This window comes from Typopeltis vanoorti, chromosome 10 (genome assembly GCF_054136105.1).
Source record: "Typopeltis vanoorti isolate ZY-2024b chromosome 10, IOZ_Tvanoo_1.0, whole genome shotgun sequence".
NCBI classification, from domain to species: domain Eukaryota; kingdom Metazoa; phylum Arthropoda; class Arachnida; order Uropygi; family Thelyphonidae; genus Typopeltis; species Typopeltis vanoorti.
Genome location: NC_143558.1, coordinates 8,126,457 through 8,151,678, shown reverse-complemented (window position 1 = coordinate 8,151,678; position 25,222 = coordinate 8,126,457). Strand labels below are relative to the sequence as shown.

The 25,222-nt window shown below is 37.1% G+C and overlaps 1 protein-coding gene across 2 annotated transcripts in view; it reads right to left on the bottom strand.

Moving 5' to 3' along the window:
- The window catches only part of Myo81F (unconventional myosin 81F), a 454,212-nt gene that overhangs the window by 412,880 nt on the left and 16,110 nt on the right, over nt 1-25,222 (bottom strand). The window contains exon 1 of one of the 2 annotated variants that reach the window (XM_090398887.1): nt 24,239-24,338. The exons of the other annotated variant lie outside the window; for it this stretch is intronic. The gene's annotated coding sequence lies outside the window, so the exon portion shown is untranslated. Of the gene's footprint in view, nt 1-24,238; nt 24,339-25,222 lie in introns of those variants that run through there. 2 annotated transcript variants of the gene reach the window in all.

Here is a 25,222-nt window from a genome sequence, read left to right as displayed (position 1 = left end):
GATATCATGTAAATATACACCACGCTAGGTTACTTCGGTCAACTTAAAAAAAATTAAACCAGATATCGTCGTCAGTGTATTATGAATGTTAATTCACTCCCTACCAAAGGTTAATGATTGAGGTCAACTACGTTTAGCATGGGTTCCGATTACCGAAGTTGTACTATAGTTACTATTTTTAAACACATTAACAGACAACGACTAGTAATTAAAGAACTGCAGCGTTTTCTTTAAAAAAAATGATATAAATAAAACTTAGAATTAAAGTAAAATGGGAAAAATAAATAAACTGGATTCAAGAATTCTGTAGATTTGAAATATTAAGACGTTAAGTTTCATACTGATTATTAAAATCTTCAATAAAGAGGATAGAAAGGTATATTCTAAATTCAAATTGAGATATTCTTAGATCAGTTGTCAAACTTCAAACTCCCGTGTAACCATTGTCGCTAAAGTATCTTTAGTCAAGGAAGAACATAGTTGGCACATATCTAAAAATCTTATTGCGTTTTTTTTTTTTTTTCATTACGATTTTTATTTTTATAAACTGATTACAAAGGTAACGAGTCTATAAACTGCGTGGCTTGTCTAATTTGCAGTGAAAAACAAGACCTTTAAAAATAGAGAACTTCTCCATTTGTTACCGATCAGTATATCACAAAAAGGGACAGACAAACAAGCAAAAAATCCACTCATTGAAATGATTCGAACCCTAAATTTACATCAATGTATTGTTAATGGCTGGTCTGGCAAAAAGCAACTGGCTAACACCTTCAACTTCTCCCTAATTCAATGATTAGTAATCGAAAGAGCTAAATTATCTACCTGCATATCCATTGAAGCTGTTTGAGTAAAAAAAAAATATTTTTGAAAATCATCTCAAAGCATCATTACGTAAAGGGTTAAGTTAACTACTCAACATGAACGTCTCCATCTTCATTCTTATACATCAAGACTGTTTGAACAGATGTTATTAAGTTGGGCAAGTGTGAAGGGAACAATAATATCGTTTTCTTCAGTCAAGATATATCTACTTTCGTTAATTAGTTGGCATATCGTTCTTTTCAACAGTTTTTATGTTGAGGAAAAGACACAGTTAGACTTGAACAGAATGGAGTAGAAACAAATAAAATATTAACGAAGCGACAGTTTGATTGTAATCCCCAAAACGATAGCATTCACGTAAAACGTCTGGCAGTAGAGCTAAAGACTGGCGTTTTAAAAGTGGTTGGCCAGTGCTAGAAAGGAAATGTGTGTATATGTGTATGGCGTGCGTGGTCAGTGGGGTGCATATACTACCTACTTGGATCGATGTCTGCAATGTGTAATCTGTTGAGATAAGGGAAAAAAAGTAATAGCATTTGAAGTCACTAACGGTGAGCAGCGCTTTTTCGTGACTTCTGCTCGTGTCCCTGCTATCGCGACCACCACTTCCGTCAGACATGCGCATGACTTCGATGTCAGTAGCCGTCTCAAAGGCGGGATGCGTAGGCGCCACGAATTTCAACAAGTCTCACCACCGTGACGGTTGCAACACTCAGGACAGTTTTGACAGCGCGAGGAGTGCGTCGTTCCGGATACGAAAAGCGGCATCTGGATGCACATCGAGCACTGTGATAATAGACAAGACGGAGACGTTGTGCCGTCTGATAGTCGGGACACCCCTAGAAGAAAGCCAGGATACGATACTCCCACAAACAGAAACCGTCCACCAACTATTGCATTAACAGCCAATAACGCCTTTTACTGTCCTCTTCACTGTCAGTTGATTCTACGATGACCTCGTCCTTTAACTCCCGAGTCATAACTGTGAAATATCTTCGATCTTAAAAGAAAGGCATTGATGCAAATGTAGTGTTGGGTTTCCGAGTGCTAGCAGATTATGTTCTTTTAAAGCGATTCCATTCGAGTTAGCTCACGAAGGTCAAACGGAAAGTTGACCTCATGTTTTTCATATCCCTAATATATGGATACTCGTATTAGTGATCGAACAAGACACTCGTTCATCGCTGGACAAAAAGGGTATCTAATAAAAACCGTTCGACTCATTAAACATTAATATAATCGGTTGTTGTCATGAATATTTACTGACAAGGGAGAGTTTAGGGATGATGTTGCACGTTTTTAAAGAGGCTTGAAGATAAAAGATGCTCATGTGATATGTTAGATATTAGATCGTGTGGATTATACAAACAATCCTTTGGCCTCATACAATCGACTTCTCAAGTCACTCTCGAACAATGTCTCTTCGTGGGTGGTTATTGAAAAGATGTAAACAAACAGAAGTACTTACTAATGCTACATCTCTAACTCCTGAAATAAAGATATGCGCAAATCGCATCCTATACTAGGCTCTCAATGTCTCCTTTGATCTTTCGTCAGAAAACTCAAGTGAGTCATTAGAGAGAGAAACTTGATTAGTCCCGTTTCTGATACCATACCCTCTTTGGGTCCTCTTGATGGTATCCTTCCCTTCTCCAATCGCAGCCGTATTCAAAACGTACTGCAAATCATATTTTGTTGTTTTTAAACACCCCTCTTTTTACTAACATCGACACCGCAACTGGAAGTCGGTCCATACTTCTAAAGGAGAGAGGAAGCCTTATCACTGAACTATGCTCTCATTCGATTTTTTTTCATAAAAATAAAAGAAAATATCTCAACCGTCAGTTTCATTACCTAGAAACCGATCATCACCGAATTCATTTAATCAAGACATTATCAGTATAGATTCCGTGAGATTGATATCCACAATCCTTTCCACGTTTTACAGAAAAATTATTCTTACTATTTTCCCGACTCTCCAAGGAACCGTAACTCATGGCGGGAGGTCAACATCAGCGAACACAAAATCTATCACACCACTCCCCAAAACGATCCACAATATCTGCACGTCCACTATCTCCTTAGGCACCCCCACGCTCCAACCACCCTCCATGCAAAAAACTTACTTCTTACCCCACTCGCCATCCCTCTGCAACCCTCAGGAATGGCCTCCCTTACCCGTTCTAACGTATGAAAAATCTCCTCAGTGTTAATACGATAATAACCATGAACAGCCCACATGTCGCGATCACATCCCCCATTCAACAGCCTCCGTAGTCCGCACGCCCCTAGTTTACCCCCACAACACTGCGCTTTCCCGAGATCACCCGTCATCCGTCTCTGCACCCTCCCTAAGGCCATCCCCCCCTCAAAAAAAAAAAAAAAAAAAAAAAATGGCGACCAGACCCGAGCACAGAAATCCAGATGTTTCCGATCAAGGCTTTACACAACCAGTACACCCTTATCTACCAAGGCCAATGTTCTCTCCAACATTGCTGCAACTCTCTGAGAAGTCCACGCAACTCCAATTCTCCACCCCCAAGCAAGTATGAAGCACCCACACCAACGTATATCCCAAACCTTAAAACCTCTATCTAACTGCATCAAACCGACATCTCCATGCCCCGCCCATCCCTCCAGCGTATTCAAATCTTCTTGAAGAGCCCAAACAAGTTCAGAGATTCTAACACTACTTCTGACATTCCAAAAGTATCTGATCTCGTTATTATTTTCTAAGGCCTCTCCTTATCTTTCTTCTGTAACTTTAACCACCGTCGATTTGTAATTGGCTACGTCCGTTTTGGAACCATCCTTATGTAAGGAAACTATTTTACCCCTCTATCAACTCCCTTGGAACCTTGGCAGAGCTGAGAGAGAGACTTCAGATTAAACATCAGAGGCAATGCCAGTTCTATTGCACATGCATGTAGTACAGGAGCCGACATGCCATCCAATCCCACTGCTGTATTCACATTCATATTTTTCGATATTGAGAACACCTCCAGTTCATCAACCTCAATTTTCACATCAGTCTGACACATCGGCGATTTCAAAATCTCTTCTTGGATCACACACCCGCTAAGTGATTATTTAGGAACCCAACTCTTCTGCTGTCACTTTCCTACCATCGGCACTGATTAAAGTTCTTTCCATAACCATCCTTCCACTTAATGGCTACATAGCGATAAAACTGTTGAATTTCCTTTGACCTGCTCAGATAATTTTCTCTCATAATCTGATTTAGCCTTCCTTACCATGCTAGTCACCCTACTTGCCTGGGCTTTGTGTTGCTCATGAGGTTGCAGATGACTTTTTTGGAGAGCGGATAAGTTAACCATTTGGCCTACAAACCAGCATATGAAGACAAATGACTTGTTCCGACCTGTTATGAATAAATAAAACGAGATAATCCTTTAAAAATGAAAAATGTGCAAGTGTAAAATATATTGCATCTATCTCACAATCGCTCTCTTTAGATGAACTTACTCACAGCTGAGTTATTTTCCGGTACGACTGAATTATGGATTGAATGGTCGAGTTTAATCACGAATTCGTGTTCATTTTCAAATTAATGATAAAACAAACCTAACAGAATATGCTGTCTCTCACACTACCAAACGATGATCTATCGAACAATATTTTCTTATAGCTTGTTTATATTTTCCTAAGAAATGGTAAATAGAACTGCAGTTCCACCAGGCATTAATTCCACAGAACAATAAATATTTCTAAAAAAGTATGGCGTATTTTTTTTTAAATTGCCTCAAAAATCTAATGTTTTTATTCGCTTGTATATTTAATTCAGCTAATAACTGAAATTAATTTTGTTGTACTTTGTAATTAACAATTTCAACTGCGAAAATCTTCCAGGTGGCGTTAGTGGGCTTCGCCAAAGCATTTACTGTTAAGAGATTACCTTGCTGCTGCTTACAAAAATTAGAAGTCATTTGTTTCATCGTAACATTAATTGCCCCAAAAAATAATAAAATAATCATTTTCATGCATAAAGAATCGTTTACTCCAGTGCATTCTAAATAGAATGCTACTGCGTATTCTATGAACATATTAATAAAGCCTAACCACTACCCGGAATAAATTTATCAAAGCAATGAGAAAGGAAAGTTAACACGCAGAGTACGAGGCCTAGTAAAATCTAGAATGAGCAATAAAAGTACAGGTAGTTGCTAATGAACTGTATACTAATAAGGCAAGGGTTTGACGCTAAAAGTAGATGGTTTGTAATGAAGTAACGAACACTTAGCAGTTCATCACAGGATTTGAACACTTAGCAGTTCATCACAGGAAGGCAAGGGTTTGACGCTAAAAGTAGATGGTTTGTAATGAAGTAACGAACACTTAGCAGTTCATCACAGGAAATATAAACAATCACTTCTGTATGAAAGTAAGGTGGGATAGTAATTAATATTCATTAACTACATTTCACGTCAAACTACATAAAAAATAGTACTAAAAACATGTGGTATATGTTAAAAAAATTAATAAATAAATAAATAAAAAAAAAAAGGAAAGCACTTACAACTCCGAAAATAAAAATGCGTTCAGAGATTACTTCAAACCTAAAATTCTTGCCTTAAGTTTTATTTATGACGACAGGAACATCGTAGTACTAAAAGCAAACAAACGTAATGATGGCGCAATAGTTATGGACATGGAGGAATGTGACGAACTTGGCTACACTCGAAACACTCAGAATACAACCAACAACTTTTAAAGATCTTCTCAACTGGACTGAGGATATCAAGAAAAGTCTTGCATTAAGACATCTATTACGAAGCCCGAAAGATAAGCAATACATCCTACCGCGGCTCTCAAAGTGGACATAAAATATTTCCTCAATCTTCTAAATATATCGCGCAGCTGGTAGTTCCACTTACAGGCAAGAGACGTGCCTACGTGAAGACACTGCACAGTTTATTGGGGGGGGGGGGGGAACGAATGATTTCATACTAAGACCATTTAACCTACTAGCAAGCCTGGATATAATCAACCTGTTTACCAATGAAACTGGAATAGACACAAGACCCACTATAAGAACTACTTCCACTAGGACGTTATTTGAACTTGCACCAATAGGTCTTCCAATTCCATGACATACAAGCAGAGGGAAGGCCAAACAATAGAATCGCCACTGTCCACGCTTTTAGCCAACCTTTTTATGGAATCGTTTGAAAAACTGACTCCTGGGAATTAAGAATTACGGCCTAAACTTTGGCTACGCTATGTGGATGATGTATTTATCATAATACTATCAAAGTATTATGATAAAAAAAAGCTGACCAACCCAGCAGTGAATACACGCAATTAACAGACAAAAATACACGATAACCAATAATAATAGCTTGGTTTCATAAGAGGCATCCGGGAAGTTGTATCATCGCTAAATAAATAAACCAACAGCCATACACGTGAATCGAGCGCGCGCAACAGTTAATATATTTGAAATATTCTGTATTATTGTCGCCGTTAACTTGTTTGTTACTTAACTTGGTCGATATAATATATAGGCACACGAAACTAGTAGAGATTTGAACTTAACTGTTGGAATAAATACAGGAGATAAACATTCAACATTATAACATCGTCTCCCGCAGTTTTTTAATATAATTTTTATATTAATAATATTACAAATAGAGCATTATATAAATCTGCTATGAAGATTTTTAAAATTCATCCTCCAAATGTTACACTAAAACTGACTTAATGTAATGTAGTGACATAAGTACTGCGTGGGGTTATAATTTCGGGTCTAAAAATAGCTTGCCGTCTTCCTCCAAACAAGGGGGGAGGCTAAACAAAATTCACTGCATTGAATTCAACAAACAGTGATGTTAATATAACCGTGTTTTTCTGCTGATTCCGTCAGTTGAAAACCCCTGAAGGTTCCTGGCGATAGAAACGAAGGGCAATATCAAAACAATTTTCCATTTATTTGTGGAAAATAAATGAAAGCCGGTTTTATTTCTAATAGTTTGGTACGTTACTATTGTATCTATGTATCAAAAATCGCTCACTTATCTTAGTTGTACTTTGATCTGCTTAAATACAACATATTTGAAGTTAATTTTTGTAAGATAAGGAAGAGCAGTGCGGTTTGCTATCTCTTGTCTTGCCGTTATAGATTTTAGGCATCACGAAGGCCTTAACCTTAAATTTATCTATTCATTGCGTGATCTTTTATCACTGAAATTCTTGTGTATATAGAGCGGACATTTCCGCTACAGTAACGTCTAGTTTTCGTGAGAGCGACAAGATTATATGACTATAAATGAAACATTACATCGTGCAAAAATTTTTTTATTATTTCCCCACTGTCAGTTCTATGTTAACAAGTCTCGAGGTTTTCTGCATTCCTTGAAGGTGGCTTTGGTGTAAAGCTCTTGTGCTTAAGCTGAATGCACTGTTTTTTTAGTCAGCATCTTAGGGCTGTGAAGTACAAATAACCATTATATATAAAATCATTAGGGTTACGTTATATTATTATTTTTTGCTAAGATAATACGTGATGAAAATACAGATTTCTTTATATTTATTTCATGGTAATACTCTACAAAAGTAGACAAGGTTTATTAATAATCACAGTATAATACACCCTCTGTCCAAAAAGAAACCGAACTTTTCGAAAATAGTAGTGGCGCCACCTGTTGTATCTGTTTTCGTTGTTGTTGTGGAAAGCGGCAACCTTCATTAGCGTTGTGTCAACTGTTTATGATATTTGTTTCATTAGAAGCCGAGTTATGGTGCCAAGAGTGACACTGTGTTTTGACGAACGGTCGGTGGTCACGACATTCATGCCGCATGCGACGAATTCTCGCTATCAATCGCTTCAAAACTTCAACTCACCATTGACCGTTTGGCCAGGAATGAATTCTTTGTGGATATTGCCATTGGAATTGTATTAACAAATCAACATTGTCTTTACGTTTAACTTCTCCAAGCGACTTTTTTTTTCGGATGCCCCTCTTCTGGTGGTCTCCACTTAGCACTCTTGCACTTTGTTTCGGGCTCATACTCAAAACACCACGTTTCGTGAACCAGTAACGATCGTTGAGTCCTTACGAGCGGTTTTAATGATGTCCTTACAGTGTTCAATTCGATACATTTTTGGTCCTCGGTCAACTTGTGGGCAACAAATCGCGAATTCAATTTACGAAGGCCCAAATTTTCGGTCCAAATGTTGTGCACAGTTGATTGTGGAATCCCCAATTCATCTTCAATCAATCTCACGGACGATTTCGGGTTTTCTTTGATGAAATCGCGCACTTTTTGGATAATTTCACTCAGTCCAGTTTTTGGACGGTCCGGCTTTTCGTCCTCAAGCGTGTCACGACCACTTTGAAATCGCTTAAACCACTCGTAAACTTCAGTACGGGATAAGCATTCATCATCGTATGCTTTTTGAAGCATTTGATGCGTTTCGGTAAAACGTTTACAAAGTTTAACACAAAAGTCAATCGCAGCTCTCCGTTTGAAACTCATTTTCCGACTGTTCGTCAAAACACACTGTCACTCTTGGCGCTATAACTCGGCTTCTAATGAAACAAATGTCATAAACAGTTGACACAACACTAAGGAAGGTTGCCGCTTTCGACAACAAAAAGATACAACAGATGGCGCCACTAGTTTCTTCTATTTTCTAAAAGTTTGGTTTCTTTTTGTACAGAGGGTGTACATAGGAAATCGATACACAATAAATTATCGTTTACAAATAATTAGGATAGGACTTTCCCATACTTTTGATAGGGAAACGGGCATTACAGTAATGATATTTTGATTCTATATCTACTGTACTGTGACCACTGTAGCACGTGGCTCGTTATCTTACGAAATCCAATGTTGTCGTTCCACCTTCAGTAAACTGTCGTTTACACTGAAGATGATCTGTAAATTTCAGATCGAAATATCCGCTTATTTCGATTAGTAATAAACATTTTTGTATCCATCTTCATGTAGGCTATCCGTTTGGCCAATCAGATCCGCAGAATTTTTTTAATAATTACGAATAATGCCCGTATGCAGTTTTACCACACAACCAGTTAAATTTGGAAACTGTTGACCTGAACTACTGTGCGCATATTTGGTTTCCTGAGTTCGGAGAGGATAAACAAGCTATGGAGAGGATTCAAAGAGTTACAGTGCATTACGAACTGTAGATTATGAGGACAGATTGGGTATGTGAACGGTAGACCTTGATAAACAGGAGGAATGATATCATAGAGCTCTATGAACTTCTGAATGGGTGTGTTATATCGTCTGATGAAATTTTTCGTTATATGAAAGGTGGGGGAGCGAACACGGGGGACATCCATGGAATTAGAAAGCGTGGTTAAGAAAGGGGCAAGTGTTAGATTTTTCTCTCACAGAACAGTTTGCCTGTTGAAGTAGTGAATGAGTTTAAGGGAACACATGACAATTGGTTTGGGTGATGTATCCGGAATTATTTTATTTTAAAAAAAGCATTAAAGTTTACAATACCATATTCATCTCCTTCAACGTACTCTCCATCTGAATCAATGCACTTGTCCCAACGTCTTTTCCACTGCTAGAAGCACTTCTGGAATACTGTTCATGGCCTCCAGCGACTTTTCTTTCACTTCATCCACATCAACGAATCGCTGCCTTTTCATGTTTTTTTAAGTCACACGAAGAGAGATTGGGCGAGCAGGGACGGTGGAGATTCTCTTTTTTTTTTTTTTTTAATCCTCTGTGAGCAAACGAGGCACAAATTTCTAGGATACACGTTTCGTTTGCAAATATTTTGTTAAAATTCGCTGGCACGAACTCCACAACAAATTTTTCGTCTCTTCAGAAACTTGCTCAGTGGTCTTTCGACGATCTTCATTGATTGGCTGGCAAACCTTTTCGATGTTCATCATTTCTGCTTGTCGAAGGTCGGCCACATCTTCGTTGGTTTTCAACTGACGCGTCTCCATTTTTTAAAAGGGAAACCATTCGTAGACCTGCGTTTTACCTAGAGCGTCGTCCTTAAAGGTTGCCGAAGCATAAGAATAGTTTCAGCTGCAGTTTTACCCCCCCCCCCAAAAAAAAAAAAAATTCACACACCTCTGTTCCTTGTGGTCAGCCATCACACACAAAAAAGCAGCCAGAACAACGAACGGGTTCGCACAGGATGAGGCCGCTTGCCAGAACTGGTGCGGAAAAGTGCACACTCACGATGCCTAGCGGCATCGTCCGTAACTAGAAGAGCGCGCGCAAGTTCAGATTCTGGTTATTTTTGGGTACCCCTCGCATAATCGACAAGGTCTAAGTATGCGTCGTCTGTAATTGACTTTAGGAAAGAAAACATCGTGTAAAAACACAATTAAATTTTTTAATTTATTGATTTTTCCTTAGAAAATTAACGGTCCTCTCAAGACTGGAGAACGATCACCCTGAAAGGAATCAGGAAAGAAATGCTGCATCACTGATGTAGATGAATACGCAAGCTGTAATAATCTTCTGAGATGTATAAACGAATTCATAAAAACTCCCTTCTCACTACTATGAAAACCGGCCAACTTTTCTTGGCATTAAGCATTCAGTGTAGAAGTTGTTGGCCTGGCACGTCCATGTACCTGTCCATTCGAAACCATGGTCAAGGAGAATGCTGTCTATGAACATTGCATTATTGGTCGTGTAAACGAACACTGATCGGAATTAAATAGTTTCTGCTGGCAACCGAGAACACCGCAAGTCGTGAAGTCCTGTGAACCGTTTCAGATGATACAAGGCACCCAGTGACTGGCTGAACTCTTCGTCAGTTATTTCCTTCTTGTTTCTCATTGAATACCATCACCATACGCTGCCTATAAGTTAGGAAACGGTCAAAAGTGTGTTTGTGCAGTCAAAAAAAAGTGGAGAATTATCAATTCTAGACTAATCATTGCATGTAGATTAATTCAATAAGCTGTTATCACTTAATCGGCATATCAGTATACATCCTCTGTCCAAAAAGAAACCGAACTTTTGATAGAAAATAAAACAAGGCCAATTATAATTATTCAAATCATTTATTTCAATCAATATACTCTCCCTCAGCTTTGATACAACGTTTGGCACGGTCAATTAATTCGCTGAATGAGTTTTTTATACCGATTTTTGGGATACTGTTGAGGGTCGTGGTTACTGCCGCTTGAACGTTTTCAATGGTGTCGTATCGCTTTCCTTTCATCGGCAAATGAAGTCGGGGGGGAAGAGAAAGAAGTCCCAGGGTTCTAAATCAGGTGAATATGGCGAGTGATCCAACACACAAACTTGGTTTTTGCTCAAAAACTGTCTGATCGTCGGTCAACTTGTGGGGAACAAATCGCGAATTCAATTTACGAAGGCCCAAACTCTCGGTCGAAATGTTGTGCACAGTTGATTGTGGAATCCCCAATTCAACTTCAATCAATCTCACGGACGATTTCGGCTTTTCTTTGATGAAATCCCGCACTTTTTGGATGTTAACTTCGCTCAGTCCAGTTTTTGGACGGCCCGGCTTTTCATCGTCCTCAAGCATCTCACGACCACTTTGAAATCGCTTAAAATAACTCGTCAACTTGAGTACGGGAGAAGCATTCATCACCATATGCTTTTTGAAGCATTTGATGCGTTTCGGTAAAACCTTCACCAAGTTTAACACAAAAGTCAATCGCAGCTCTCTGTTTGAAACTCATTTTCCGACCGTTCGTCAAAAGACACTGTCACTTTTGGCACTATAACTCGGCTTCTAATGAAACAAATGTCATAAACAGTTGACACAACACTAATGAAGGTTGCCGCTTTCGGCAACAAAAAGATACAACAGGTGGCGCCACTAGTTTCTTCTATTTTCGAAAAGTTCGGTTTCTTTTTGGAACAGAGGGTGTAAAAGTACCTTACAACAACAACAATCAATCATGGCAAAAATGCCAAAAGTAGGTTATACTAGCAATAGGCCTTGTTGTGGCATTCTGATGTGTCATTGAAAACAGTGTGACATTTTCCTTGCTCGGAAATAACTTGCAAATAATTTTTTTTTTTTTTCCAGGTAAAGGCCAGTTAACTTGTCTCATAAGGAGGTCGGAGAGTTAAGTTGGCTGGGATTACGACCAAGGCTATGAGATCAGTAAATTAACTGCCTATTTTTTTCGGGCAATTTGCCTTCCATTTCTTTAAGTAGGAGATGAATTTCATCGCCCCGCTTATTGGAGGCCTGAAGTGGCTTGAAAAAGCTCCACGTTTGGTCTTTAGAGCAGCGTAAAAATGAAGTATTACATAATTGATAAAAATGAAAAAAAAAAAAATCCTCAGCCCATCCACGGTACAAAATGTACTACAGATTTATAACAAACTTTCGTGGGTGCAAACCATATAAAAAATAAAATAAAATAAAAATATGTGACCGGATAAACTAACTTTCCGGTAAGAACATCGATGGACTTTTTCACTCTCAGATAACTGGAAGCAAAATTCAGTCCAGATCAGGCAGTGGCCTTTAAAAGGTTTTCAGTTCAGACAACTGATTTTGGGGCGGTCTAAATAAATAAACTTCGATCTAAAGGAGTGTATACGGCAGGATCTATATTTGGAAGCTGTGAGACCCGGATTGAGCCAGATCACAGATACTTGATATCATATAATACAGAATTTATAAAGAAAATATGGAAAAGGCCTTTTTCCAGTACTAATTGAGTCACGTGTATCGTACGTTTTTTCTTGTTCGAACGGTAAAGGAAAGAAATGATCTGTAGGGTTTCAAATATTATAACAGTGTAAAAATTTCTAACCCTGCCTCAAACGTTTCAAAACCTCAAAGCCCGCGCTGTGCTGATAAACAAAAATGAAAAAAAAAAAAAAAAAGAAGTGGAACCATCCCTTCATTTCTATAGGGAAATCGGAATTCTGTACGGAAGGAGAAAACAGGAAGTTCGCCCAGGATGTCCAGGAAGCACGCGTACTACCGGAAATATGCCAACTTGTAATATCAAGTGCGTCAGAATAGGAAGCTAATCCCTTCCAGACAGACTGGAGCAGCCCTAAGTTCGAAGTAAATTATCGAACATAAATGTATACGGACACACCTCCCTGTCACTCAGTATTTGGGGGTAATTACACCCGCACATTTATACTGTATTTGACCTGATAAAGGACAAATCAGCAGTGACATTTAAATACACAAAGTTGAGTGTATAACTGGAATTTTCAGTGTATGCATGCCGCTACTGAAAGACAAGGTTATACTCTAAATTATTATCAGTGTCCAATACCAAGCGAAAATTAAAAACAATGTTTATTACCAAAGCTATAAACGTGGCTGTGAAAATTAACTTTATGTGAACGATTTTTTCCTAAAGGTCGTGTGCAATTATAAAAGAAAACGACTGTACGATTAAAAGAACAATAAACGAAGAATAAACATTTTTAAATTTCTTCGAGACTTACTGTCCGACCACAGATCCGAGACCCTCGACTGGTAATGCGCCAAGAAGAGTCAATTCATGTTGAAGGGGTGAAAGGAATAACGCGATGTACGAATTCGTCACCAACACGCGAAATCACGTACTTTATACGTAAAAGTTTCCAACTGCTGTATAAGCAAAATAGTTACCACTTTAAAAACTAGAATTTCCATACAATAAAAGCTAATTTTCCCACGTATAATAATAAACAGTGATCCTACGAAACCCTGTGATTACCCTATTATCGGAATGGATTCGCCTTCTTCTGACATGCGCAGAAGTGTCAAGGGGTTTCGCATCTGTGGTTGCCCAGTACGTGACACTTCAAGCAAGTTCACAATGACGCACTGGGTCATTTAATCACACTGCCCTGAGGCTAATTCCCAATTAATAATTACCATTACGTATTACACAATTACTGTTACATATGCCATGCGGTACTAAAGTTTTCAGTGTGGGGAGCAGTGGCAGCTCGTGGCTTGAAATCGTGGGGGTGCTACAACTTTCGAAATATACATACACATTGTAAGTACAGTGTATACGTGTTTGGATAAAATATCAAAAGTATGGTAAAAATTTAAAAAAAAAATTAAACATGAAATTAAAATATTGTTTATTATCGATAAAATTATAGTTTGGTATAATTCAAAATTACTTAAAAATTACTATAACAAATGTTATGTCTTTAATTGTAATGTTCAAATATTTAAAGAGACGGAGTAAACACGATAATCACTACGAACACTACTCCTGGCGCAAACTGCATATAAACAACAGTGGAACTGCGCAACGGACAGTGCCGCATTATGCTAATAGCTCGCATCTCACTATGACGTGCACATGCTTGCGCGCGTAGCAATGACATGGTAAACACAGTGCTGCTAGCGTAAGATGGATTTTTATTACTTTTTATACAAAATAATAAGGGAATTGTATAGGATTGTTGATGATAAAATTAAATATCACAAGCAAATATAAATAAATTAATAAATATTTATATATCGGGAAAAAATGGGGTGCTGCAGTTCCTATGCACGAGTCCTATGTCCCTCGGTGTTCTTGTATGTTTTTCTCATTCGCAAGATGGAGCAAACAAATTCTTTGAGAAGAGTTCGGTCAACCACATAACAACTTGAGTTACCTGTATGTGAACACAATAAATCGGCGTTAAGTTGACATAGGCCGTTGTTCCCATCCGGAAAGATAACAGTTGACAGCGAAGTCAACAGTTGAACTGCCAAATGATAAGAATGAAACTGTGGAGGTTCGTTCCACAGTCCAGAGCTCAGCAGGCATGTGTATAAGATAAAGAATTTCTGCTTTATATGAAGCAAAAATATGCGGGGGGGACACGAGGACAACAGTTACCAACAAAGCCATGAAGAAAAGATCATAATAATAAATAGCTATGAATACGAGAAATAACTTGCTCAGTACTACTTAATAAGCATAAACATTTGGTCATGTTTACGATCTCTTTTTTTTTGCGAGTATAATCAAATCCATTTTATCAACATAGCAGTGAAGGGTGCAGTGTTCCGGAAAGAAATTTTCTCATTCGTTTTGAAGACGCAGAAAAAAGTAGTCTTCAATGAAGACCAGTCCGCTAGAAGAAATAGCTACTTAAAACTCCCTGACTACGCAAAATGTGCTTGTTTGGAAGAGTATTTGGATTGCATTCTCGTAATGGATATTTTCAAGTACTTTAGCGTTACTGAATCTGTGAAATGTAGCCAGAGATAAAAGTGCGTCCAGAAGACAAAAAGTGCTACACCATATCAAAACCATCCGATTCACTCCATTTGGAAAACGGCACGAATAATAATACAACGTAAAGTCGACAGTAAAATAGTCCGTTCCTGTTGCTTAGCGAGCGCTGATACTAGAGTAAACTTCGTTGTGTGCTTTGCTGCCGCTGGTAGTAGCTATTTAAGTTTTTAAACCAAATATTCGAAATCTTTTTATACGAACACTGGTTTTTCAAGCAATTTGAGCATCTCTTGGTCATGCTTCATTTACATTAAATTGCACGAAACAAAACTCTTCGTTCGGTTTTAGGAACTAAAAGAAGGCTTAAAAAACATTATGGCATATGAAAAGAATTTCGTCATTTTGTCTTTTGAAAATCGACATTCTAAGAATTTATAGAACAGGCAACGTTTCCATTAACTACAACACTGATTTCAATCATAAACCAAGAATGGGTGGGATTCATATTAAAAAAAAAAAAAAAAAAAAGGCGAGATCCACAGTAAAGACAATTTTTTTTTTCTTTTTTAAATATTAAAGTTGCCATTCTAATATTGAGCAGATAAATTTATTGAGAATATAATCTAATCGTGGGCAGTTCGTATACCAAGTGTAAAATTGTTTAATTATTATTTCAAGCAGTTATAAGCGGAATAGCTTATGTGAATGAAGACAACACGGTCTTTACTCTGCCAAAAAACTGTCTAGATCAGTTATGATAACCCTCTGCTTGAACATAAGAACATACGCTTGTTGTGTTCGGTTTAATTTAAAAACTTTAAAGTGTTAAAAAAAAATGCTCATGTGGCAGACACCACATGAGCATTCTTTCTAGTTTTAAGTTAAAATAATTTAAAGCATTAGTCATGAAAATTTTAAATGCCTCACTCATTTTATACTAAACAGAAAAAAAAAAAAAAAACTCTGAGTTTGAAAGACGCGCCAAGCTTCGTATATTATTGTGGCAATTGCTAGCACCTGCTTGTGTGTTTATGGGTTGGAAATGGTGGAATGAGTCCATGAAAATACCCGTAGACACTTTTTTGCAAGGTGGACGTAAACAAAATGTTTACGAACATCGACGTGCAGGGGATTGAAAATCACGTCTTGCAAAACAGTCGATAATTAATCCTCAGGTTCAAGCTATGGTCGTGAATGACAAAGCAATATCATTACTTAAATCAGAGTATGACGCCTACCCACAACGACAACTATCGGCGAAGTTACGTCAACGTTCCTGGCTTCCTAAATCCCTAGTCCAACTGGATGAGAACTATGGATTGAAGCTCTTGTATCGCTGGAGTGGCCCTGTTGCTAGCGGAATAGTTTTAATTTAGCCAAAACGTCTAATCAACCAGCAAAATATGTTTAAAACACATTCGAGTCTGCATTATAGTGCGTGACGTGGTATTATGCAATACAAAAGTAGAGGTTCTGGTCATGCAGTACATGTGGTTCAAATAGTCGTCGTTATCCTTCTCAAATAAATAAATCATATGACTCATTTTGGAGGGCGTAACAAGCGCCCAAGAGAATATGACGTTACGTACAACAGCCAAAGTATAACGAAACGTATAACATTAGAAATTTAACATAACAGGAAGGCAAAAATATTTTATATAAGAAGTACAAGCGGGCACTTTCTGCTCTAGGCCTCGATCAATAATTCATGGAAGTTCCTTCACTGGGTAGTGCACTGGTTTATCGTTTCTAGTGAGCGCAAACCACAGTATTGTTTACTAATACTTCCCACTGCACGGGCCGAAAGGCATGATCGTAGGACATGACGTTACTTTCATCCTTAGATGGATATCTCATGACCTAGTGCTCCAAGACCACATCGCGAGGAGCTGACAACGGAGAAAAATAAATACCGGCAAGTCCGATATCAATTCCCATAAAAACTCGACAAGGAAGAAGAAATTTGTTGGGCAAAAAAAAAGTAAGCATCTGTATGTGCATACAGATCATGGCTGTACAACATCAACTGTATATTTTCTTTACAGCATGACTGTAGAGAAAGTAGACGGTTTTTTACTGAGTTTAAACAAACAGTGGGCTATATATATCCATGCCAGTTCTCTATTACAAAAGTAATTTAGTACACTTGTACACAAGCATATTATCGTATTAAAATGAATTGTTTTTGATTACTAAAATGCATTTCATATTAATAATAAAAACGAAACTTTCATATGATTGCAACCCCCCCCCCAGTCGAAGAGATTGTACCACTTTTTTTTCCCTGCCGTTTACCAGTCACTCGATTTTACTCACCCTCCCCCCCCCTCCATGTCCTGCCCATCGCAACTGATGGGATTGACATTAAAACTAGGAGTCGGATTATGATAAATCATGTTTGCTGTGAAACAGTTTCGTGTATTCTTGAGTGGCTCACGATTGTGAATTATACACCATATGGAATGCATTATTCAGTTGCCTATTGATGCAAGTAATTACGTACATGAAATAAAAGGCGTTTTGTTTGTAGAAACCTTTATCTTCTTATAATTACAATCAATACATTCCTTCCAAGTATATTTATGGGATCTACGTTTAATCTCCGCGAAAATGTACTGTGGTATTTATAAAGATCAAGTAATCCTAGCACCTACAAGTATAATAATAGGTCAACGAACATCATGAATGTTAAAATATATGGCAGAAGACCTAACGACAAAATGCTATGGAAGACGTCTGCTCAATGTGAATATTTCGATAAAATTTCTAACCCTAATCACGTATACAGCACGCGTGCTAGTGGGCAGGTGTTCGTCTGACACTGATATCTGCAGATTGTTTACGAATTCTATTCAGCATGGCGATTTCTCGTGCACTAAGCTCTGCCCGTCCTCTAATTAGGTAGACACGCAGCTGAAAAGCCCAAGCGACTGAAGACTTTTTATACGTTAAATGCCATAAAACTGAAAACAGCCGCATACTGCAAGGCCATTTGAACTGAATGGGGGAGGAAAAGGGGGGGTAAGAAGTGATTTAACGCAAGTGTAAAGCTTCTCAGATCGCCATTTAGGAAAGTGAGGGACCCAACGGCCCCTTAACAAGGTCTGTTGTGAAAGGACATATGCGGCAGTGCAAGAGTTTATTTCTTGCAACACATTATATTACATTAAAGCAAATATTATTACTTTAAATCATTGAACATCAAATAGGCACTTGACGTAATACGAAAGTAAACTGTAAATAAATATTTAAGAATTGCTTATAGAGCTAACAGCATATGCTCGTAGATGGACGGGGCCACTCCCGCTATTCACAAGAACAAGTGTTACTGGATCCCATTTTTAAGATTACTCAGTGCAACCTTTGACACCTAAATGCAGCAAAACACTCATTTCGTCCCCCTTTCACTTCGCTATCCCAATGTCACAGAAACATGGGTTGGACCGGAAAGAAATGCTAGCTTGCAATTACTGAGTCATCTTTTGGAACAAATGAGTGACATTATAGAAGCATCTTACGTCAGAATAAGGAGCACATAAGGGACTATTTAACGCAATTAATTTTGTCTTTCCTGTTGTCAACATTTACAGAATGAGTGCTGCGTGACTGGTGTTGACGATTAGCGATGAGTATGCAGTCAAGGAATGCTTTAATTACCGGTTATATTTACGCATCCTTTAAAGAATGTGTAATCAACATTGTCAAGTACATTAAGATCCAATAGAAAGGGATTACTCAAACAACTGTGACCAATTACAGATGATCAGAATAAAAACCGCAATGAGTCTGCGCAATATTTTCTTTCAATGTTTCTAAAGGTCAAGTAATGACTATATGGTCATACTACTAATTCTTAACTGGATGACTTTCGATGTAAAATAGTGATATATAGGATTTTGTCTATTTGAAATAGAAAAATTTAATTCGCGTAAAAAACAACGCTAAAATGGCATTCATTTAGCAACGTTTGAAAGATATTAACCGCTTTGCGAATATCTTAATTAACATAAAAGCAAATACATCAAGAGGTGATGAAAGTTTTTAAGGTGTAATTTTGTTTCGTTTTAATAATAAAACGAATACAGTAGATGGGAGGTGTTTCCCCACCAATCCGCGTCTTCGAAAGCAATTAAAACCGTTCCTTTCTAAAAATTCTTCTTAGACGTTGATCAACGGGCGAATGACTTTATCTGTTTGTTTTTCTTTCACATGAAGAGGGACTTTTCACGGTGTGAATGCCAAAGTACCCGGAAGCAAGTCCTGCGCTGGGCAAATAGGGTCGGAAGTGAACTGTTAAGCACTGATGTGTAATTGAGGATGTTTATACCTGAGTACTTTACCGCTGTACTCGCAATTAATTGAATCCTATCAACAAAAGCGAATTTAGCGAAATCGGTAGCCTTTACGTTCAAAATGAGGCTTCGCGAACGAAAGAGAATGATGGCACAGTCCGTCTAGAGCTTCCAATCGATATTTTCTCTGGGTAGAGGCAGCCACAAGGTTGACGAACTCGGAGAGCTCCGACAGCTGACTACAAACTATGGATAGAATGAGACACCATCTTTTGTTTATAAGGAAGTGAAGATACTGGTCGACAGATACACCAGGGATGGCCGATGTACCTTGCAATGGAAAGCAATCGTTTTAGGCACAATGAGAACGGGTTTTCTTGTGTACTCACTACCTCTACAAGGAATAGAAATATGCTTAAAGAATTCGTGTAAATATAACGATTCCGCTGATACAATCGGGCGTTCTTAAATGGGAAGGAACTGTCAACTGTCTTCGATTGATACGTAAGGCACCGAAAAATTCCCTGATGAATTCGATAAGTGAAACGATGAAGAAACACAAACGTATTTCAATTTAAACGACGCTCGGCGTATGTACTAAATATAGCAATATGGAAGAAAGTTTCTCCGATTTGAGTTAAAAAAATAATAATAATAAAGAATTAAGTATATATATCTATCCCCCGTTGAAGAAGCACTAAAAATAATGACCAAGAATCTGTAACTTTCTTTATGGACGTAAGATCAAGCTAGGAGAATGGCTGCACTGGATACATACCTGCAATGGAAGTGCAGCGTTCTCATAAACCCAGGAATGAATGCAATAAAAATATTCGATGTCGTATGTAACGATTCGCCATACAAAATATCTGTGGCTCTAAATACAGGATGTTTTCAAACTGTAATTTTTTTTTTATTATTTAATCAGCGCCACATTCAATTTTTGTTGTGTGCTCTCGACACATATGTTTGCAATACGCTGCCTAAAAGACAAAAGTGATAAACACTCAAAGACAGTTATGGTCAGAGATCATCTTGTTACATATAGGAAGATTTCTTTATTACAATTATTATTATCAGCTACATCCTATATAATTCCGTGTAGTATTCTCAGATTATTTTCCTTTTTCTGTTGATATAAAAAAAAAAAATTTAAAAAAAGCCACTCATGGCCTTACCACAAACAAATATGTGATATATGCCAACTTACGTGCATCATTAGTTAGGTCTATTATTTTGTTCAATGTCTCAACTATCCGCCACTTTACATGATTTCCCCCTCCCACATACAAGGGCAGTGCATGTGATTTTGTCACATCAGATATGCCAAACCTAAAATTTCTTACGATCCGCTGGGTTCAAAATTTCCTTACCACACTTGTCCAAATAGTGAAAATCCACCACGGCCTCTCATTATTTTTCAGTCAACTTTTGTCTAAGTCTGAAACAATACAGTTATCTTCCTTAGGGATGTCAATGGCTGCTCAAATTGGCTTCTGGTCTCCAAATCCATCAATCAAGACGGAAGAGATGCCAAAGTATATCCACTGTTAGCAGCAATCTAACACAAACGGTCCATTTACCCACCAGATTACTGGATAATTCTCAGTCTGATACCTTGGACTTTTTTTTTAACCGACTCTCCTCACAAACGACAGCTCTTCCTGATGACTTAGACTTTGTTAATCCTTTTCAAAAAAGTCCTTAGCCTAAACCATCCTCATTTCCTTTTAGCTATAATGACACCAAATAAGATGACCTCAATAATTCTGACTACCTGTTTATAAGGTGTGATTATTATTTTTGATTTTCGAATTCAAACTGCTTGAACCAAATAGCTGAAATAATTCTTGCTAGAAGGAAGACCCATCTGTCAACTCAAAATATTAAGGTATCCTTTTCCACTCAAGGCATTTCTCATCTGTATAACTCCTAACAATAGATAAATCCCAAACTCACCTAGCTTTGGAATACTGTTCTCATGTTTGAGGTAATAAATTTAAAATTTCACTACAAATTCTTGATACTATCCAGAAAGTTTGCTTAATAGAATGATCCTCCCTCTCAGATATTTGGCTCAAAACTTGGATAGAACTTAATGAACAAACTTTCATCCTCCTCATCTTCATACTGTTTCCTTTAAAAACTAAGCTGCATCAATAGGTTCTTTCCACTTATGTATTTTCTATATGCAAAGTATTCTTGCAAATAAGTGGTTTGGCGATTTCTTGTTAGGTTGATTAAAAAAAAATTAAAAACATGCCAATCCAAAAACAAACACAAGTCAGGATTTCATAGAATCAATTAGCTTTATAGGATCTTCCAAGGATGTCACCAAAGAATGTTATATAATAAACAAAACAGCATTCAATGACTTCTTTTGTTCCCTGACAATCTCAACTCAATTCAGAGCACCGATAATCATATTATCTTGCCATTTTCCGAGAAATTCAAAGGAGGTCTGATGAAGGAATCTCATGTTATTAAAGGGAATACAACTCCCTTCTTGTTTAACATTTCAATCAGAATATTTTTCAAATGAAGTGCGAATGCAGTATAATAATAATGACCATCATAAAAAGAGATTTATTTGACGAGATAACGTGAAACACCATTTCAGTAAGTAATTAGCCAATTAAAATAAGCAACAATTACCTAAACATAAAACTGACCTATTCGATACTTCTCTAATTATGCTATCCTAACAACAACTTAGAAGGAATATTGCAAATTTGACTTGCCTAAATCAACAAATTCTTAATTATATAAAAAGAAATACATAATTGAATCAACAAGGAGGAAAGGTTAGCAGATTGAACAAGTATTATCTCCCATAAAGGATATAAATGTAGACCATCAGATCTATTTAACTTTGAAAAATGAAGTAACATTTCTCAAGTTTCCTTGTAAAACATTCCGTAAGAAATCTGTTCTTATGTAGGATTTTAATCTTATTGCAGAGGACTCTGCTTAGTAAAGATGGTATGTACGGCAAGGCCAGATTGTTCAAGCTCATGATACCTGATGTAACACATGCTCATCATACAAGACAAAGGCAGATCTTCCAGATCATTCATGATAAGACAAGTCAAAGGAACATGAAAACTAAGAAAATTAAATGAATATTACAGAAATTTTAGAGGTGGTTTTAAAATTTTTGTAATACATTCTGGGAAGTGATCTTTACAGCTATGGGTAAAAAGTACTGAAAACTGTGAGGAATTGCTGTTATTGTAGTATTCAGGCTTCAGTATGAAAGAAAATTTTTTTGTATTTTTTTTTACTTAATTCTTTTCCATAATCCAGAAATCGGATTATGGAATGAATTAAGACCAAAAGACCAAACACTGGACTTTTATCAAACCATTTCAGGCCTCCAATAAGCAGTCGTGGAGGTCTCATGCTAAGCAATGGCGTTCATCTCCCACCTAAAAACCACTGCAAACATCCAAACCTATGGCAGGATTTAATGAATATATTTTTTCCCTTTTATAATTTTACTGTCTTTACTGTATCCCGTAAAAGCATTCAAAATGATAAATAAGGAATTGAGTATAAACATATTTTCGTAATAGCTCATTATCACTCTCCAAGCGTAATTTTATTTATTTCATGCCTAGTTGAAACTACATGACATTTGAGATCCTAAACACTAAATTTTAATTCAATCATCATTTCGAATCGCTTTGCTAATAAAAATGTGAAGAATTACACCGCGAAATATATTGTAGTAAACAATCTTGAACCGAGAACTAGTTTTAAGAATGAAAATAAACTGACCAGCGCTCTGATTTATGCTAAATATAATACAATTAGAGTCTCATAACTAACGTTCATGAGGAGTTATCAAGTGATACACAACATTTGGTGAAATTGTTCAGGGAAGAATTTTTAACTGCCGAAATTTGTTTTTTTCGCGAGAACTACTATAACCGCAACAAAATGAGGTAATTCGTAGATCGCTATCAAGTAGTTATACACTTGTAAAATTTCATCAAGTACGTCACAAATTATAATACATGTTATTAAATTTCGACCCGTTTTTGGATTTAAGAACGTTAGACATAATTTTATTACCAAATGATGTGACTGAAAATAAAATTGAAATGGCTCGACAAATGTGAAGAGCGATTCTAAATTTAGATTAAATTTCATCAAATCCACTGTTAATAGGGATTATCAATAATTTCATATAACTTGCCAAAAAAAACAAAAAAAAACTGAAATAACAATGGTATCTTTGAATGTATCCCGAATCCTAATTTTTTTTTTTTTATTACATTTCATCGAGACAGAAATGACTTATTCACATATACAACTCAGCTCCATTTCGCCCCCTGGTGTGCTTGCAAATGGTGCGATTGAAACAGAAATAAGAATTCTTAATTTTTTATAAAGATTCTACATAAAAAAAAAAACATTGAGTGTATTAAGAATATTTTTTCAAATAACAGTTTAGAAAAGATAATGTTAACACTTCTGTTAAACAGTGTTTGTTTAATAGGGAACAATAAAATGTGACTGTGCGAGGCGGGCAAAAGGGAATGCATCATTCACTTCAACTGGCTTACCTAATTTTTGAAGGAAAATTGTCGGATAATAGTGTAAAGCGCGTATTTCAAATAAACGGCATGTTATGTGCCCCACATCTAAGAAAACAGCCAGTTAGATTAACCTACAATATTTTGCAGCTGCTGTCATCGAAGCCTGCCAGACTGCACGTGTCTCCTAGTAGGTGAGTCAAAGCAGGTGACTCACCATCAATGACATGAGGGGAGACTTTCCATAGATTAGAGAACTACAAGCTTCGTTAGCTCTGGATAAAAGAATCAATATTATACCGCTCTCTTCGGTAGCACGTGTATGATAGATTTAAAAAAACGAAAAAAAAATGGACACTGTATACAAGGCAAACATAGAACAGCCTTACCAGCAGTAACGAACAAATATGGATAAACATAAAATATCTACCTGAAATTATACAAAACGGAGATTTCTACAGAACTGTCCTTCGTACCATTACCCGATGATTACTCTGTGGATATCAATATGCGACAAATGGATTTACTTTATTATTATCCTCGGGACATAGTTAAATAGTTTAAACCCATCAGGTTCATATAATACTATGATAAATCAATCAAACATCGTCTTCTTTGATATTATTCATTTCATTGTGCGTGTTATTTCATGATTTCCCCCAGAGAATAGAATCTGCAAAAGACCTAAGTTCAAATAATTCCAGGAGACTAAATGCAACTGTGTCCACCAGGGGCGTTCGGAAAGTAATGTCCATTGTGATAACTCCCCGTTCAAACGAAATTATAGTGAAATAATAATAATAATAATAATAAATGAGTTTCTAATTTAACTTCATAATTTCTTTATAAAACGTCTCTCCCTTTCAATACGTTTCTCCACTATGTAACAAAATTTTCCCACATTTACAATTGTTCAGGGGCGAATGCTGGTCTTGAAATTCACATTTGTGCTCTTGTTGTCATTCAGGGAGTGAGAGGCGTGACTGAAGTCTGATTAGTGGAATGATGAATTACTGACCATTTAAAACTATATATTTAGAAATTTATGTACATTTAATCATACAAATACAACATTCATTTTACAAATGATATTCTATCTTTTTCAGTTTAGCTACTTGAATACAAACTCTACCCTATGATTCTTCTTTATGAATTTGTCAATAACATCGTCATAAGAAGTTGGTTGTAACTTAATTTTCCGAAGTAACACAAACACTTGTAAAGGCTGGCTGAAGCTCACTGGCTAGAGCTACTTTGACTGCGTATGGCCAGTGTTTAAGCAACAGAGTGAGATGATGTGGAGAGAGCGGAAATGGCTATGTGTGCGCATGAAATCACAGTGCTGAAGCAAGGACCTGGATGCTCCCACAAACGAGCAAGCCAAGGTAGCTCGACTAGCGTCAGCCTTCGATAC